Consider the following 20,668-nt stretch of genomic DNA (forward strand, 5'->3'; position numbering starts at 1 on the left):
TCTCAAAGAATTTGGCGTGTGTCGCTTCCAGTTTCTTCTTTGCTGGTGACCACTTGGTAACTTTGGGACTTGTTGTGGTAACCGGTGCCGATGTTGAAGGCACTGCCTTTCCCTTCTTTACTGAGGGTTCTTGAACCGGTGAAACCCTTTCCAAATAGGTGATGGTTCTCTTTTCCTTTGGATCAAGGGGCGAGGTGATTAGGGTAGAGGCATACCCATCTAACATGTCATTCATTACCTCATATCCCATTGGTTCCACTTCTTCCTGTCTGGGCTCAACCGCCTCCATCATGCACTCATCAACTTTGATGGTGAAGTAGATGTCCTCCTCATACTTTTTGACAATATCACTGGATATTCTTAGTCTTTGGTTCATTTTGCATTAGAACTCATCAAAATATTTGTTCAACACTTCCAGATAACCAGTTCCTATCGCTTGTAGGCTTTCCTTGATTTGATTTGTCATTGGTTGGTCAGCAAACCACTGAATATCACCTACTCCTAGAAAGTAGCCTTGGAAGTAGAAGAACAACCCAACCAATAGTTGTCCAAACTTAAATTTCAGGGCATTGTCTTGTTTGATCGACTTGAGGTTCAAAATAAGTTGTCTTTGCATACCAGTACTTAGATCAAACAATGCATCTTCCTTGATCATCCTGTAGGTGGCATTTACTATTGTAGCATAGATAGAGTTGATTTTGTTAGCATGGAACATCTGGTATCCTATCACCATACATGCATATTTGACCAAATCATCCTTGATTGAATTGACAGTCATTCCTCATGAATCGCTCATAGAACCGGTGAGCTTAGTCATTTCTATCTTGTTAATCTTTCTTAGGGTTGGCACTTCACAGACATTGCAGAAACTAGTGATGACATGAATCACTTCTGGTGTGATATCATGTGTCTGCTCTAAGTACATCTTATCACCATGTACATTGCTTAGAATAATTCGAATGTGATCATCCAAAAATTCTTCAAGAAAATAGGCTACGTTGTGAAGTTTCTTCTTTTCCAGAATGTTGAATTCCGGTTTAATCTTCTTATCCTTTCTATGGAACAAACTCAACTGGGAATGGATCATCAAAGATCCTAGGTCTTCAATCTTGCAGTCAATGAAATCTAAAATGCCTTCTTCCACTATGACACTAGCGAGTATTTGAGATAAGGCATTGTATTTTGCCTTCTGTTGAATGAAGTCTATAGAATCAACATGTGCAGTAGAGCTAGCATGTGATGATGAAGCCATGATAAACAAGGAATTTTGAAAAATACCTTCATAGATCAAAATTTAGGGCTTTGCAATTTGAACTTTGCTACACACTCCTTCAGTTGCTGAAATACCAGTTTGCGTTCTCCACTTCTCCAACAGATGTTTGCTTCAGATTCTTCTTTAGGATTTTGATAAATTCCTTGAATCACAATGTAAATCGCTTTTCTTCACTCTGCACTTGAAAACTTCTTTGCTCAAGAAAATGATAGTGAGAAATGATTTGAAAATTCCTTTTAAACAGATTCTACACCTACCATAATAAATGCTCCACTATTTAGGGCGTAAACCCTAATTTTGCCTTATACCATTTATGGTCTTCTACCAATCTGATAGGTATCTCATATCGATTAAGGTATTTTACCAGTGTCAACTGGGGGTTCGAGATATTTCACCGTTTGCTCCCCCTAAGCTTTTCTGATGCTTAGTTTGTCGGTTCAATGACTTCCACACTGGGTGCAGAAATTGGTTCTTCTTGAATCACTTCTTCTAGCTTCTTCTTCCAATTTTTCTTCATATCTACTTGAACAATTTCAACATCAATTTTTCCTTTCGGAGTGACTGGTATATCATCCGATATATTATTTCTACGTCTGCAAAATCTTGTTGTATGACCCAGTTTGTTGCAGTGATAGAAAACCATTCCAGGTGCTCTCCAAGGTCCATTATTCATGATTCCATTCTTCCTTCTACATGTTGCACCAGTGTGACCATGACCATGACAAATCACACAGATTTCTTTCCATCCCATTGCCGCTTGATAGCCACCGCTACCTGACTGATGACTATACGTATTAAACTAGTTTGGGTTCTGGTTCCCAGAGGGTTCAGGAAAAACTCCTTGATTCCTTTGAGGATACCTTCCGGTATTGTGCATGACAGACCTGCATTCAAATTCTCTATGCCCAAACATGTTTCATGCATAATAATTACCATTGAATCTATTGGATCTAGGCTTATCGTTTAGAAAATAAGGAAAATTATTGTAAGCCTTACTTCTACAAACATTAGCAATGTATCCTTCCTTGAGATAGTTAAAGCAAACAGGTTTGAACTTTTGCTTACCTTTATCCTTTGATGCTGGTTGTTTCTTTGATGCTCCACATTTTGTTCCAAAGGTCTCACCTTCCTCATATTCAGAGAAACCAAGTCCATTGGTATTCTTTACTAGTTTAACTGATTCAAGCTTCTGTTGTAGCTTGATAGAGCTCTTATTGAATTTGGCAAGTATTTCCTTTGACTCAGTGAGTTCTTTGGAAATGGCAACATTGGATTCCTTCAAGGTTGCATTCTCAGAGATAGCCATGTTTAGTTCACCTTGCACTTCTTCTTTTTCTATTTTGCTTCCATGAAGATGAGAGGTAAGTGCACTAATCTCTTGCTTCAGCTTGGAGATCTCATGATCTTTGTCTTTTACCAGATCTTTAGCTTTCCTTCGGTTCTCAAGCTCTTGAAACACTCTGATAGTTAGGCCTTCAAGTTCCCTTCTTAGGTTGGCATTGGACTCATTCAGTTTTTCAACTTCTTGAATTAGGGCTTCCATGTCTACTTCATCAGAAGAACTATTTTCAGTTAGCTCCATCAGTTTTTCAGCATGCTCTCTTCTTTTTTCCTGAGAGGCCTTATATTTGACCATAAGTTCATCATAGCCTTGCTCAGACTAAGTGAGCTGATGAGTAAGTTCCCTCACAATGTATTCCCCCATATCTCTTTCCAAGTGGTTAGACTTATAGAAAGGTTGGCTCTGATACCAATTGATGAATACTAAGAGGGGGGGTGAATTAGTATACCAAAAAATGTTGTACTTAAACACTTTAATAGTCTAGCAGTAAACCGGTAAAATAGTTTGACAAACAAACTAGTTAACACACATACAAACCAAATAGCAAATAATGCATTCACCCACAAAATCACAATCACCATAACACAAGAGATTTTGATGTGGAAACCCAAATGGGAAAAACCACGTTGAGATGAAACTCACAAGTAACTATCTGCAGAATAGTAACCAGACCAGTTAAGGTCATACAATGCTCTTTACCAGAAAAGATCCTGTTAGGAATCTCAATCTCTATTAGGAGATAAGTCCAATTAAAGACTACCTTGTGAGAGGATTTCAGATCCATAGATGTGAACCACCTTGTTAGAGGATTTACAAAGGCTTCTCTGGGCCTACTCGGTTAAGGGTTTCTAACTTGTCAAAGATGTGAGTAATCAACAAGTGAATGATCTAGCAAAATGGCACAGTCTACTTGATTAGATCCATTGTAGCTCATAGCTAATGCATTTCAGCATTACTTCAGTCTTTAGTAACTCCTTACTCTATTACAACTCACAAACTTGAACTTCTTAGTTAAGATCGCACATTCAAGAGGTAATGATGTCCTTAAAACGAATCTGATTTCATGTCGGTCCAATGGGATTTCATTACAAGTTCCTAGGTTCATTGTATCTAGACACATTTGATAACTTGACACAAAAACTCTGTCAAAGTGTCGGTGGATGGTAACTCATCACAAAATATACCGGTTGGTAACTCATCACAGAGTATTACCAGTTTGTCCAACTTTCTGGTTACTGGTTGGTGACTCAGAGTAATACCGGTTTAACGGATTACCGGTTTACAAAAATTGAAGACTGGGAAAAAGATAACTGCCACTTCTAGCTCCTTTGCTCTGCTCTGCTTGAGATCCTTAAACCGCTTGATCTCTCTATGCCGCTTTGGTCTTTATACCACTTGAGATCGGTAAACACTTTTTGCATAACAACAGTAGTCTAAAGGCTACAACATGATACTGGTTTGGAACAATTACCGGTTTAGCATAATTCATACATTCTCAAAGTGATCTCATAGCAAGTGTGTGTCCATGAATGACAATCACAACATAATCATCAAAATGCCAACATGACTGTCCTAATTATGCATATGTTAAAATGGATATATGAAATTGAAATTATTTTGTGTGTTCCTTTTTTAAATTATTTCATAAAATCTTAAAAAGGATGTATGAAATTCCAAATTTTGTTGTAAACCACTAAACAAATAATTTTCTTATGCAACTTCCTTCAAATGCATTGTTAAATGTAATGTAAATCTAATAGGATTATAATCAATTTTGACAAAACAATTTTATTCTAACATTTAAACAAAATAACACTTAATAAGTATTTGAATTCTAAAAACAAAAAAATATTACCTCACTTATTCAAATTTGATGAAACTCACAAGTAACTATCTGCAGAATAGTAACCAGACCAGTTAAGGTCATACAATGCTCTTTACCAGAAAAGATCCTGTTAGGAATCTCAATCTCTATTAGGAGATAAGTCCAATTAAAGACTACCTTGTGAGAGGATTTCAGATCCATAGATGTGAACCACCTTGTTAGAGGATTTACAAAGGCTTCTCTGGGCCTACTCGGTTAAGGGTTTCTAACTTGTCAAAGATGTGAGTAATCAACAAGTGAATGATCTAGCAAAATGGCACAGTCTACTTGATTAGATCCATTGTAGCTCATAGCTAATGCATTTCAGCATTACTTCAGTCTTTAGTAACTCCTTACTCTATTACAACTCACAAACTTGAACTTCTTAGTTAAGATCGCACATTCAAGAGGTAATGATGTCCTTAAAACGAATCTGATTTCATGTCGGTCCAATGGGATTTCATTACAAGTTCCTAGGTTCATTGTATCTAGACACATTTGATAACTTGACACAAAAACTCTGTCAAAGTGTCGGTGGATGGTAACTCATCACAAAATATACCGGTTGGTAACTCATCACAGAGTATTACCAGTTTGTCCAACTTTCTGGTTACTGGTTGGTGACTCAGAGTAATACCGGTTTAACGGATTACCGGTTTACAAAAATTGAAGACTGGGAAAAAGATAACTGCCACTTCTAGCTCCTTTGCTCTGCTCTGCTTGAGATCCTTAAACCGCTTGATCTCTCTATGCCGCTTTGGTCTTTATACCACTTGAGATCGGTAAACACTTTTTGCATAACAACAGTAGTCTAAAGGCTACAACATGATACTGGTTTGGAACAATTACCGGTTTAGCATAATTCATACATTCTCAAAGTGATCTCATAGCAAGTGTGTGTCCATGAATGACAATCACAACATAATCATCAAAATGCCAACATGACTGTCCTAATTATGCATATGTTAAAATGGATATATGAAATTGAAATTATTTTGTGTGTTCCTTTTTTAAATTATTTCATAAAATCTTAAAAAGGATGTATGAAATTCCAAATTTTGTTGTAAACCACTAAACAAATAATTTTCTTATGCAACTTCCTTCAAATGCATTGTTAAATGTAATGTAAATCTAATAGGATTATAATCAATTTTGACAAAACAATTTTATTCTAACATTTAAACAAAATAACACTTAATAAGTATTTGAATTCTAAAAACAAAAAAATATTACCTCACTTATTCAAATTTGATGAAACTCACAAGTAACTATCTGCAGAATAGTAACCAGACCAGTTAAGGTCATACAATGCTCTTTACCAGAAAAGATCCTGTTAGGAATCTCAATCTCTATTAGGAGATAAGTCCAATTAAAGACTACCTTGTGAGAGGATTTCAGATCCATAGATGTGAACCACCTTGTTAGAGGATTTACAAAGGCTTCTCTGGGCCTACTCGGTTAAGGGTTTCTAACTTGTCAAAGATGTGAGTAATCAACAAGTGAATGATCTAGCAAAATGGCACAGTCTACTTGATTAGATCCATTGTAGCTCATAGCTAATGCATTTCAGCATTACTTCAGTCTTTAGTAACTCCTTACTCTATTACAACTCACAAACTTGAACTTCTTAGTTAAGATCGCACATTCAAGAGGTAATGATGTCCTTAAAACGAATCTGATTTCATGTCGGTCCAATGGGATTTCATTACAAGTTCCTAGGTTCATTGTATCTAGACACATTTGATAACTTGACACAAAAACTCTGTCAAAGTGTCGGTGGATGGTAACTCATCACAAAATATACCGGTTGGTAACTCATCACAGAGTATTACCAGTTTGTCCAACTTTCTGGTTACTGGTTGGTGACTCAGAGTAATACCGGTTTAACGGATTACCGGTTTACAAAAATTGAAGACTGGGAAAAAGATAACTGCCACTTCTAGCTCCTTTGCTCTGCTCTGCTTGAGATCCTTAAACCGCTTGATCTCTCTATGCCGCTTTGGTCTTTATACCACTTGAGATCGGTAAACACTTTTTGCATAACAACAGTAGTCTAAAGGCTACAACATGATACTGGTTTGGAACAATTACCGGTTTAGCATAATTCATACATTCTCAAAGTGATCTCATAGCAAGTGTGTGTCCATGAATGACAATCACAACATAATCATCAAAATGCCAACATGACTGTCCTAATTATGCATATGTTAAAATGGATATATGAAATTGAAATTATTTTGTGTGTTCCTTTTTTAAATTATTTCATAAAATCTTAAAAAGGATGTATGAAATTCCAAATTTTGTTGTAAACCACTAAACAAATAATTTTCTTATGCAACTTCCTTCAAATGCATTGTTAAATGTAATGTAAATCTAATAGGATTATAATCAATTTTGACAAAACAATTTTATTCTAACATTTAAACAAAATAACACTTAATAAGTATTTGAATTCTAAAAACAAAAAAATATTACCTCACTTATTCAAATTTGATGAAACTCACAAGTAACTATCTGCAGAATAGTAACCAGACCAGTTAAGGTCATACAATGCTCTTTACCAGAAAAGATCCTGTTAGGAATCTCAATCTCTATTAGGAGATAAGTCCAATTAAAGACTACCTTGTGAGAGGATTTCAGATCCATAGATGTGAACCACCTTGTTAGAGGATTTACAAAGGCTTCTCTGGGCCTACTCGGTTAAGGGTTTCTAACTTGTCAAAGATGTGAGTAATCAACAAGTGAATGATCTAGCAAAATGGCACAGTCTACTTGATTAGATCCATTGTAGCTCATAGCTAATGCATTTCAGCATTACTTCAGTCTTTAGTAACTCCTTACTCTATTACAACTCACAAACTTGAACTTCTTAGTTAAGATCGCACATTCAAGAGGTAATGATGTCCTTAAAACGAATCTGATTTCATGTCGGTCCAATGGGATTTCATTACAAGTTCCTAGGTTCATTGTATCTAGACACATTTGATAACTTGACACAAAAACTCTGTCAAAGTGTCGGTGGATGGTAACTCATCACAAAATATACCGGTTGGTAACTCATCACAGAGTATTACCAGTTTGTCCAACTTTCTGGTTACTGGTTGGTGACTCAGAGTAATACCGGTTTAACGGATTACCGGTTTACAAAAATTGAAGACTGGGAAAAAGATAACTGCCACTTCTAGCTCCTTTGCTCTGCTCTGCTTGAGATCCTTAAACCGCTTGATCTCTCTATGCCGCTTTGGTCTTTATACCACTTGAGATCGGTAAACACTTTTTGCATAACAACAGTAGTCTAAAGGCTACAACATGATACTGGTTTGGAACAATTACCGGTTTAGCATAATTCATACATTCTCAAAGTGATCTCATAGCAAGTGTGTGTCCATGAATGACAATCACAACATAATCATCAAAATGCCAACATGACTGTCCTAATTATGCATATGTTAAAATGGATATATGAAATTGAAATTATTTTGTGTGTTCCTTTTTTAAATTATTTCATAAAATCTTAAAAAGGATGTATGAAATTCCAAATTTTGTTGTAAACCACTAAACAAATAATTTTCTTATGCAACTTCCTTCAAATGCATTGTTAAATGTAATGTAAATCTAATAGGATTATAATCAATTTTGACAAAACAATTTTATTCTAACATTTAAACAAAATAACACTTAATAAGTATTTGAATTCTAAAAACAAAAAAATATTACCTCACTTATTCAAATTTGATTAAAAAAAACTAGGTTCTTCCTCTTCGACGTTGCCAAATGAAAAAAAAGGTAGTGGAGAGTTGATGGAATGTATAAAATAAGCTTGCATAAAATGTCAACACCATGCAAAAAGAATTTTTTTGTCTGATCATGCACAAAAAGAAGAGAAAATGAGAGAATGTGAGCTTGGATCATGAGTCAAGGGTCTCATATAACCATTTTTTAGTGCAGATGGTGCTAGCCAAATGACTTCCATTGAAATTTTTTAACCTTTGATAAATTTGGAAAAATTTTGGAGACTGATAAGAGGAAAACAAAAAGATCAAAGGGAGGTGAAAAGTGAGAGACACACATAGACACATGACCCTCACCCATAAGTCTTTTGGCCTCAATCAAAACTCCAAACTCTATACAAATACTCCAAAAAGTCAAGTATACATCAAATACTATAAACCATGTAATCAATACCCTTAACCCTATAGTTTGATAGCCACAACCATAAAAATTAAACCATTTAAAACCTATAACAAATACCCTAGATAGTATGACCCAATATGATAAATCCTCAACCCTATACAATAATCATATACCCTATAAACTGATATGCTAAACCATATGAGGTAAGGATGGAGGGTGAGATGTGGAGGGAGGGGGAAATAAAGGGGGTGCAACACTTATAGAAGGAGGGAGAAAGAAGAGGAGGTACACAAGAACAAAGAGAGAGAGAGAGAATGTGAGATTGTAGGAGAGTTAGAAATAGGGGTAAGGAGGGAATAGAGATACCTAGAGAGGGGAAAGAATGAGGAAGAAAGTGAGGGAGATACCTAGAGAGAGGAGAGAGTGAGGAAGAAAGTGAGGGACAAACCTAGAGAGGGAAGGGTGTGAGTAAGAAAGTGAGGTCGATAGATTTGGGTATAAAGGACATAGAGGGGAAGGGAGGTAAAAGGCCATAAGGAGGATGAGGAGGATACAAAGGTAAACATGAAGGGAATGAGATACTTGGGGATAAAGGACATAGAGGGGAAGGGAGACCGAAGAGGCTTAGAGGAGAGAGAGAAAGAGGTGGGATAAAGGACATGTAGAGGGGAAGAGAGGTGAGAAGCACAAAGGGGAGAGAGATATGAGATGGGGGTTTAAGGAAGGTTGGGTGATAGAGAGGTAAGCATGAAGAAAGTGTGGGAGAGACCTAGAGAGAGGAGGGATTGTGGAAGAAACTGAGGGAAAGAGGTGAGAGAGGGAATTAGATGGGTGTAAGGATGGAGAGGTATATAGCTCAAGGGATAAGGGAATAAGGGAATTGTGAGATCTAGAGAGGGGAGGGACAAAGAAGAGTATGTATCTATAAGAATTAAGAGAGAGAAGAGGTAAGGGGAGAGAGATAATATGAGATCTAGTTCATAAAGAGATGGAACTACGAGGGAAGGGAGATAAAGATGGGCCAATCTAGGGAGATTTAACTACTAAGATAATTTTTGAGAGGTAAGAAACATAAAGGGGGGAGAGGGGTGATATGGGGGTTTAAGGACGGTGGGGGGGATATAGAGGTAAACATTCAAAGGGACTAAAAGACTTGGTGATAAAGGGCATAGATGGGAATGGAGTTGAGAGGTCTAGAGGGGAGAGATAGGTATTGATGTTTAAGGAGGGTGGAGGGTATAGATAGGTAAACATGAAGGGAACAAGCAGATAAAGGACACGGAGAGGAAGGAAGGTCAAAGGCCTAGAGGGGGGAGAGAGGTGAGATGGGGTTTTGAGGAGGGTGGGGGGATAGAGATATAAACATGAAGGAAAAGACATATTTGTGGATGAAGAACATAGACAAGAAGAGAGGTGAGAGGCATAGATGAGAGATTAAGGAGGATGAGGAGGATACAAAGGTAAACATGAAGGGAATAAGATACTTGTGGATAAAGGACATAGAGGGGAAGGGAGGTGGGAGACCTAGAGGGGAGGTAGAGGAGATATGGGGGTTTAAGGAGGGTGGAGGTGATAGAGAGGTAAACATGAATGGAATGAGATACTTAGGGATAAAGGACATAGAGGGGAAGAGAGGTGAGAAGCTCAAAGGGGAGAGAGAGGTGAAATGGGGGTTTAAGGAGGGTGGGGGGGATAGAGAGGTAAATATGAAGAAAGTGGGGGAGAGACCGAGGGAAAGAGGTGAGAGAGGGAATGAGATGGGTGTATGGATGGAGAGGGAGATATAGAGGGATAGGGAATAAGGGAATTGTGAGAGCTAGAGAGGGGAGGGACAAAGAAGAGTAGGGATATAAGAATGAAGGGAGATAAGAGGTAAGGGGAGAGAGAATAAGGATCTGGTTCATAGAGATATGGAACTACGAGTGAAGGGAGATAAAGGTGGGTAATGGGATATCTAACTCAGAGGAGGGTAATGGGACATGGATGAATATGGATGCCTTGACAGCTGAATGTGAGATGGATAGAGGTGGATACCTCGATAGGTGGAGAGAGATGAGAGAGAGGCCATAATTGAGAGAGGGGAGTGAGATATAAAATGAGAGACAAAGGAACAAAGAGAAAGAGTGAAGGAGGGGTAGATGGTGATTTTTTGAGATACTTATAGATGGTAAAGGTAGATATAGGTGAGGGGGAGAGTTCACAAAACAAGAAAGAGGTACAAATACCTGTAGGGTGATAATTGGACAGGGAGAGAGAAATATACAAAAGGGAAATAGAGGTGATTTACTTAGAGCCTAAGGAGGGATTGATAAGGGACACAATAGGTACAGATAGATATAAAAGGAGAGAGATAGCTAATGGGACATTCTTTCTATGTACATATTGTTTCAACTAAACACTATTTCTATGTACACATTTGGCACTCTCCCTATTTTGCACATGCCAAATGTGGAATATGGACCATATTTGGCACGCGACAGATGCGAAAACCCATTGATCACATTTGGCACACACCAAATAAGGAGAGTGCCATATTTGGTGCATGCCAAATGGCCCACTTTGGGAAACACCAAACCTGTGGGTTAGATTTTCCTTGGGCATCCAACCCAAAGGTTTGGACGACCATTTCAAGCTAGAGACATATTTTTATTAGAACATTGAAAATTTTGATATATTTTTTGCCGTGCTCTCCATTGGGTTTGCACGTGTTTCAATGAAGTTAAAAAAAATATTGTGGTAAACTTGAGCTCCCTCTTAGCTATCCAACAATATAATTTATTTTAAATTTTGATTTCATTAAGTCTTTCATCTATAATTTCTTTTGTCAGTGTCTACATTTTTTATCAAAAACCAACATGCACTATTTTGGGTAGAGATTTTTACATGTTCATTAGATTTTGAAAAAACTTGCATTTTTAGAAACTAGACTCCATTCTACACAATTTAAAATAAAAAAAATTGACTTTTGATTAGTTTTCAATTATTTTAGGGGGGAGCACGCTCAAATTTTTGTTTTTCATGATGTGTCCACTTCGAAAATTAGTAAAAAATCATATACTCATTAAAAAATTAGCCGAAAAATCTGGCATAAACTACAAGGTGTTAGCTAATTTCTCATTGAAGAGATTTTAAAATTCAAAAAAAAAGTTAAAATTTTAGGGGGGCCACAACAGACGCTATGTTATGTTTTTGGCATAAAAATAGGACCACTTTTTGTGGCCCCCCTTTTTGAAGCCCTTTTTGTGGCCCCCCTTTTGGGATAAAGATATCATGTGGACACTTTATTTTGAAGTAATAATCATTGATATATTCTTATTTGCATATTTTCTTTTACTGGCAAATAGGTCCAGGTTATCTAGGGTTACACCGACAGGTTTATCTTTTCTAGATCAACATGGCATGCTATGGAGATGATTTATTATTGTTGTAAATGCATTAAGCCGACATGTTTAATCGATTATTGCATCGGATATTATATTATTTATAAAATGGTTTTATTGTAGAGCCAATCTACTAAAATTGGTCTTAGGGTATGGTATAAATGTAAGATCTTATTTGTAAGATCAAGTGTGGAATGCAGAAAAGGTTTGAAAAAAGATATATGCGAGATCAAGCAGAGGTATACACAAAGACATCATCTGAAGGTGAAGTTATGTTTTTGTAGAAGCATATCAGCATTACACCGGTATTGAATTTAGCATATGAAGATGTGATTTTGCACAGTACATTCTTATTGGATTTAACCATCCAACTGTAGTCAGTGTGACTCCCATTTGTGATTGAGTAGTGAGCTCTAGGCTGTTGGTCTTTCTGCATGTGTAGACCCCTCTTTGTACACTTACTATCTGCAGTAGTATCATCTAATTGTGGGTAAGGTTTGCCACCGTGGTTTTTCCCTTACAGGGTTTCCACCTACAAATATTGGTGTCATGTGTTGTGGATGACTTTGTGCTTATGTTTCATGCATTAATTCTTACCGGTATAGCAATTTACTATTAACACTATCTACCGGCATACTTAACTGATTTACAAATATTAAGCATTAAGTTGGTTAATAAGTTTTTGGTTTGAATTTATTAGACAACTGATTCACCCCCCCCCCCTTCTCAGTTGTCTCTGGGACCTACAATTGGTATCAGAGCCTAGTCCTCTTTTTGCAGAAGTTTAATAACTTAAGGAGATCCAATGTCTACTAATTATTTCAGAAAGGATAGTCCTAAACTTGATGGAACCAACTATGGGATATGGAAAATCAGAATGGAGACACATCTAAATTGCATTGGTAAACACATCTGGGAAGTTACTAAGAATGGTTATACTGCTGTTGTAGCTGGTCAGACTACTCCCACTACTTTAGCTAAAGATGAAGAAAATGATTGCAAAGCAAGAGAAGCACTCTTGAGCACATTATCAGATCAACAAATCATGGGATTATCAGATAGGTCTACTGCTAAACCTATTTGGGATCATTTGGAAACACTAAATGAAGGGGATTCCACAGTCAAAATTGCAAAACTTGAAAGCTTCCGAGTCTGGTATGAACATCTAAAAATGGAAGAAGATGAAAGGATTTCTGCTTTTATGGAAAGAGTAAATGAAATTGTTTTGGGTATCAAATGTTGTGGAGGAACCTTGAGTGAAGATGAGATTGTTTCAAAAATCTTAAGAGGTTTGCCACTGGCATATAAAATGAAGGTTACTGCTATAAATGAGTTGAGAACAATGTCTAATACATCAGTAACTAGGGATACATTGATTGGAAAACTTTCAGCTTTTGAAATTGAGGAATTTGGTCCTGTTACTACTATAAAAACTGATTTGGCCTTCAAAGCATCAACATCATCTACTCCATCCTTTGACAAATAAAACTGCAGAGCCTTTTATGCAAGAGAACTTGAAGAAACCAGGAAGGAGAATGAAGAGCTTGAAGAAATTGAAGCACTATTTGCAAGAAAAATGCCAAAAGGCCCAATTGGAAGTAAGTATGAAGGTAAAGCACCCTTTAAATGTTTTAACTGCAATAAGATTGGTCATATGGCTTCAAGATGCCCTGATAGAAATGCTAGACTAAGAGAAGAAGCTAGAAGAACATACAAACCTAATCCTGAATATCAGAGATATAGATTTAAGAAAAACAAAGATAAATCTTGTTACATTGCTGATGAAGGTGTGACTGATAATTCTGATGAGGATCCAACAGACAATGGATGGGTCTTTGTTGCTATAATAGAAGATCAACCGGCACCTATTGCTCAACTGGTAAAACAAGCCCTAGCAGCTAAAGTTGAATCAAAGGATGAATGGATTATTGACTTAGGATACACACATCACATGACTGGAGACAAAGGTAAATTCTTGAACTTTGAAGAATGCAATGGAGGTTTAGTAAGATTCGGAGATGACAAAGTGTAAAGCGGAAAATCGCGATCGAACCCTAGTTGTTCTCCCCTCTTCCAACTCCGAGGAGAGAGAAGGGAGGTTCGCTAGGATTCGATGGTTTTCACTTAGGGGAGAGACTTTACATTCAAAAGAGGGGTTGAAACCCACAAGATCCAATCCCACGCAATGCAAGATTGGATGCTAAATGTGTTTCAAGAGTTAAGGCAGAAAGGCTACCCTCTTTTGTAAAGAATGTTGATAGGAGAATTAAGCTAAGCATGCATAGAAAGTAATAAAGATTCGCTTATAAACTGAGATAGGAATACAATACGAAGCTGCGGACCTGGAATTAGCAGTAAAATGTCGATACGGCGCTGTCCTGCAAATTTAAGCAAAAGTTGTCAGGACGATGGTGCCCGGCGCCACGGTCCTCCGAAAAATCCGCGAAACGAAGGGGGATTCGTTCGTCTCTGCACAAGGATTCCAGATCTTCAATTTCAGTCGCGTACCTGCAACCTACACATAGAAAAGCGAAGACGATTGGGGGGTTAGGGATTAGGGGTTTGCCTTTAGGTCAAACCCCGGTTTTGGAATTAACCAAGAAATGAGCAAGCGCTGTAAATGTAAATGTATGTAAAACAAGTACTAATACCTTGTTCTAAGGATGTTTGTATCCTTATGTGCGAAGGTTTAGATGTTGTATGTTGTATGTTGTATGTTGTATGTTGTAGCATGTAGTATGTGATCTCCTCTTCAATGGTTGAATCCTTGTCTTGAATGCAACACTTAGCCTTGAATGGAGACTTGAAAGGAATGCTTGAATGCTTGAATGCTTGAGTATAGTTTCCACACCTTTTTCATCATGTATGTGTTATATCCAAATGAGAGAGAAAAATGTAGTTTATATACTTGTCATTTAGGGCTGATAGACTGATTTTCCCGACCTTAGGCCGACCAGGAAAGTTAATTTCCAATTTCCAAACAAAAAGACCCGAGACCCCTTAGGAGACCGGGCCCAAAATAGGACCTAGGGACCAGGGCGTTGGGCGCTCTGGTCCCACCTCTCGGGACAGCAGGGTGCAAGGAGGTTCAGGCCAAGGTGCTTGAAAAATGCAGTTTTCAGTGTCGTGAGCAAGTTTCAGGGTCTCCATTTAGGTTGCGTGTTGCGTCACCATCGTGAAGACCGAAATGCAGTCGAAATTGCAAGTGTTGCAATTTTAGGACGCTACATTTAGCCCCCACTTTAGCAGGAGTATGTATGCTCATACTTCCGGTAAAGTACAAGGAAACAACATTGAAAGACTTTCACCATGTCAAGGAGGCAAGATACACCAAGCCCCCAGTGGACTAAGGATCTTACGACTTCGATTGACAAAGTAAAAGGGAAGATCACGAGGGAGAACCATGACTGTCAGTAGTAAGGCTCCCTCACTATGAGTCATGCAAGAAAGATATCAAAAATTTTCAAGGCAAGGCTAAATTTGCCAAGAAATTTTCAAGTATCTTGAAAAGATATGAACGGGATGTATGCCCCCCTACGTTAAAGCGATCACACATGCCTCACCGGGGGTGATTGTTTTAACGTAGTGATACACATAAGAACTGAGAAAGGAAAGGAGCACGTTATCGCAAGGATTTAGCCCCCAAGTGTGAGATAAACCCAAGGATGATAGACACAAAACACAAAGCACAAGGTGACTTCGCTTTCCTCGGGGTCAGTATGCTGTATGATAATTCATGTATATATATCATATGTATGTATGCATAATTGTTCTTCATTCCCCAATCAAGGAAGGTCACCTAGAAGAAGGGAACACATGTGTCTTTTGAGTCAACATGAGAGAGATCGAGAGATCTCAATGCTTTGCATCGTCCTCAAGTAGACAACACCAAGGACAACAAATAGAAGAATGAGAATAACACATAGAAGAAGTAACAAAAGAGAGGGGGAGAGAATCTGCTATGCTAATGTAACTAGTCTAGCATGTCATCTACCCCCCGATCTTGCTGATCAATGTTTCGGGAAGGCAGGGAACACGCCAGAGGAGGAACATCCAACACAGCAGATGGAGCTATCACAAGATCCAAACAAGGGCTATGTTCATGTTCCGAGCCACATTGTTCTTCTCTAGGAGCTAGGATAAGTGCTTTAGAAAATTCATTAGATAAATGGTTATCAACATCAACAAGTTCATATTCACTATCAAAAGCAAGAGGAGTAACATTTTCATCATGAATAACATTTTCATCCATATCATCATCAAGATTTATAAAAATAGGATCTTTAACTCGCACAGGATCAAGACCATCATGCATCTTATGTTTAGGAGATTTAGGCTCAATGTCCGGCTGAGGAGAAAATGGAATCATGCTTGTTGAAGGTGTTTTTGTAGATTGCAAAGTTTGAGAAGCAGCTGCCTGAGCTCTAAGACGACGCTTTCGTCGGCGTTCACGTGCAGAACGATTTTGTCTAGTCTTAGTAGGAAGTGGAGAAGACTGAGGAGGAGGAATGTTCTCATCCTTAGCACTTGGGTCTTTAGGTTGTGGTCTCTTAGGCTGGATAATAGGAGAAGAAGAAGGTCTCTTCTCTCTATAAAAAGAAGGAGGAGGAACTGCTCCATATAAAGGAGGAATATTTGGTTTAGGGAGAAGACCAAGTCCATCATGACGAGGAGGTATAGGTCTACTCTTAGGAAGTTTATTAGGTATAGACATAGTCACATCCATAGGGATGGGTTGAGAATCTTCTTGAGGAAAGACATTAGTTTTATCTTTCAAAGGAAGAACTTCCTTCTCAAGAATGATAGGAATATCAAGTTTAGGTGCTCTAGGTTCACTTAGAGATAGGATCATATCTGTTTTCCACTTTTGATAAGATTTGAAAAGATGATCACTTCACGGAGGAAGAGATTGGAATTGTTTAGGCCAAAAGTAATCAATAGGAACACTAGAGGTTCTTTCAGCTGGTTTAAAGAGACTATGATTGACAGTAACAACTTCACCATTATGGGGAAATTTCAAACACTTATGAATAGGAGAAGCAATAGCTTTCATGGAAGATAGCCAAGGATAGCCAAGCTTCACACGAAATTGTTCGGAAGATGGAATAATAGCAAAGTTCACATCAAGAGATTTGTTATGGACCTCAATAGGCAATGTAATAGAACCAATTGCAGGAGAAGAAAATGCATCAAATAGCTTCACAATCACATCTGTTTTGTCATATATCACTTGATTCAATTGCAAATTAAAAAGAAATTCTTCAGTAATAACATTAACCATGCACGAAGGATCAATAAGCACTCCACGGCAAGGTGTATTCTTAACTTTTGCAACTATGTATAAAGGACCATCAGGTGCCCTAATGGTTTCACTGGAATCAAATGTGATGGAAGGTTCTTTAGGGATTTCTTGCTGCTCTACAAAGTTAATCACATTCGGAGTCATAGACACAAGACCATCAGATGAGAGAGATGAATCATTAGCCTCAATTGCATTAGAGGTATGAGAAGGCAATGGATCAGTGAAAATCTGAAGATTTTGGTTAGGAGGAGCTATAGATGTGTTGCTTTTATCATTCACTCCAGAAACAGAGATAATATTGTTATCAATCAAATCTTGAATTTTACCCTTTAAAGAAAAACATTTTTCAGTATCATGCCCAGGCTGATGGTGAAATTGACAAAAAGCTTTGTTATCAAAATAAGGTGAAGTAATCTTTGTAGGATCAATTTGTCTTATAGGAGGAAGAGTAAGCACATTTTGTTCCAATAACTTATTCATAATACTATGCAATGATTCATTCAAAGGAGTATACTTTCTTTCTTTCTTGAAAAATTTAGAAATAGGAGGCACACCTGATGCTGCATTCACATTGTTGTTGATGATGTTTTCATTGAATTTGATGGAATCTCTATTCGGTTTAAACTTCCCAAATGGTTGTTGACTGCTATCACCCTTATCACTCGGAGCCATAGGATGTGATTGTTCCATTTGACTCACAGTCAGTTGATAATTGTGAAGAGTGGCGCACAACTGTTGGAAAGAAGTAAACTCAGAAAACAGAAGTTTGTCTCGAATATCTTTTTGTAAATTAGAAATAAAGATTCTTTGAATATCATTGTCAGGTACTGGAAAAGAAATTTGAGCATACAAATGCTTATATCTACCAATGAAATCAGTCACTTTTTCTTTAACACCTTGTTTACAATGCATTAAATCAATCAAAGTAACTTTAGGACTTATATTGTTTTGAAATTGTTGAATGGAAGCATTTGCAAGTTGTTCGAAAGAAGTAATAGAATAAGAAGGCAACGAGCAATACCATTGTAGGGCTTTGTCTCTTAATGTTCTAGTAAACAGTTTTGCAAGCAACCTTTGGTCATAAGCAAAATCGGTACATATTGTTTGAAAAGTCTTAACATGTGTTAGAGGATCTCCTTTACCATTATAAAGTTCCAAATGCGGGATTTCAACATGTTTAGGAGGGATAGCTCGAACAATGTCAAGAGAAAGTGGGCTCGCAACATCAAATGTGGGCACACTAAACTTAGATTGATTCATAGAGGCAATTTGTTGCTGTAAAGAAGAGACAGTTTGTGCAAGATTGTTAATGGTCGCTTCAGTCGAAGAGTTCATATTAGATGTGTTAGATTGAGATGGAGGTGTTATGTTATTGAAAGAAGGTAAAGAGTAAGGTGGTGGGACTCTATGATAATTAGTCATAGGAGATGATTGGACAGGAGGAATACTACAAGGAGGAATGGAATGGTTAAATGAATTGCCCCCTTGCGTCATGTTCATTTGTGGAGATATAATAGGGACACTCATTGAAGGAATGAATGAAGAAGTCGGATTGAATGAAGGAAGAGGGTTAATTGAAGAAGAAGGGTTGCCCCCATGACTAGTAATCACAGGAGGAATGTCTTGTATAGAAGTAGCCATGATGTTTGATGTAAAGGTAGGTATACTAGCAATAGGAGTTGTCAAAGGAATAGAATGATTGACTTGAGTAGGAGGTTGTGTATAACCTAAATTTTCAGCACAACTTTTCATAGGCATCACATTCGAATCCACAATGTGTGCAATACCACGCAAAATATCAATTCCATTCTTATCACTTTGAAGCATACGTTTTAGACCCTCAATTAAAGGAAGAGCTTGACTATCAGGGTATTCTTGAGACATCCATTGTCGAAAATCATCAAATTGGTTATCCAATTTCGAAAGTTGTTCTTCAGAAACCTCATGGAGAGCTTCTTCATCAATAGGAGGATTAGAGGAATTACCCATGTCCTCGTTAAAAAGGCTATTCAAATTAGGTTCCATCTCCTCAGTAGTTAAACCTTGGAAAGACTTAATTCTATGGCTTCGTCTAACGGGAATAGTGTAAGTAGGGCTTATTGTTGTAAAACTCATGCACTAGAAAGAGAGAGAAGATTTTGAATTTAGAGGTAGCAATTTTCAGTAAAATCAGCCAATCTTCTGGATTTAAGCTGTTAAATGCAATCACAACAGTCTCCCGAAATTTCGGAAAAAATGCCCGGGACCGTGGTGCCCGAAGTGCAACACGGTCCTTGCAACTTTTTTTGAAATTTGCAGGGATGAAAGGTATGATGATTTTAGAGCTAATCTGAAAAAATTGAGTGATTTTACGATCTGTAGATAGGCCAAATTAAAGTTGTAATCTCGAAATTGAACCCTATCAAGATTGTCGAAAAATGCAAAAATTTGAATTTTGAAAAAGAGAGGGAAACTGAAATTTTGAATTTTATGATTTTAGAGGGAATGTCAAGAGCAATGCAAATTTTGAATTTTGAAAATTGACTCAATTTCACGCAAAATTCAATTTTGAAAGTGGAAATCAAAGTTGTTGTAATTAAGCACTTAATTTCAAAAGTCACAAAATGCAAGAATTTGAATAAAGCACTGAAATTTTTAATGAATGATAACACACTTTTCAGATTTAGGACAGTAAGAACACAATTTTGACACAAAATTTCAATTTCAATGATTTTTAAATGTTTAGAAGCCTTAATCCAAGCAATCACAAGACCAACTTTGACTGTTATTTTGAAGGTGTTAAAATTGATAAAATCAGCCAAAATTCTGGATTTTAGCAGGAAAATACAGTAAGATCTCGCTCCCGAAATTTCGGGAAAAATGTCAGGGATGATGGCGCTCGGCGCCACGGTCCTCGCAACTTTTTTCCAAATTTTCAGGGATGAAAGATATTGTGATTTTATTGCGGAATCCAAAGTTACAGCTGATTTGAAGATGTTTTGATCAGTGAAATTGTCGGACAAAGGTTGAATCCAGAGGGTTTCAAAAATTAGGGTTTTGACATTTAACCACTTAATTTTCAGAATTAAAGCACAAATATGAATTAAAAATTTGTAATAGAAGGGCAGATCTGAAATAGGCATTAACATTTAGACATTTCGCAGGTTCAATTACTAAAAAGAAAATTTAGGGTTTTTATGCAATCACCTCTAAAATTTTGCAAAAGATCAAACATGGAAATGTAATCAATTTTTTCAAATCTAAGCATGAAAAATCAGAAAGGATGTTCACATCAGGTTCACCAAAATGTAAAGCGGAAAATCACGATCGAACCCTAGTTGTTCTCCCCTCTTCCAACTCCGAGGAGAGAGAAGGGAGGTTCGCTAGGATTCGA

The sequence above is a fragment of the Cryptomeria japonica genome, chromosome 11 (assembly GCF_030272615.1).
Source record: "Cryptomeria japonica chromosome 11, Sugi_1.0, whole genome shotgun sequence".
NCBI lineage: Eukaryota > Viridiplantae > Streptophyta > Pinopsida > Cupressales > Cupressaceae > Cryptomeria > Cryptomeria japonica.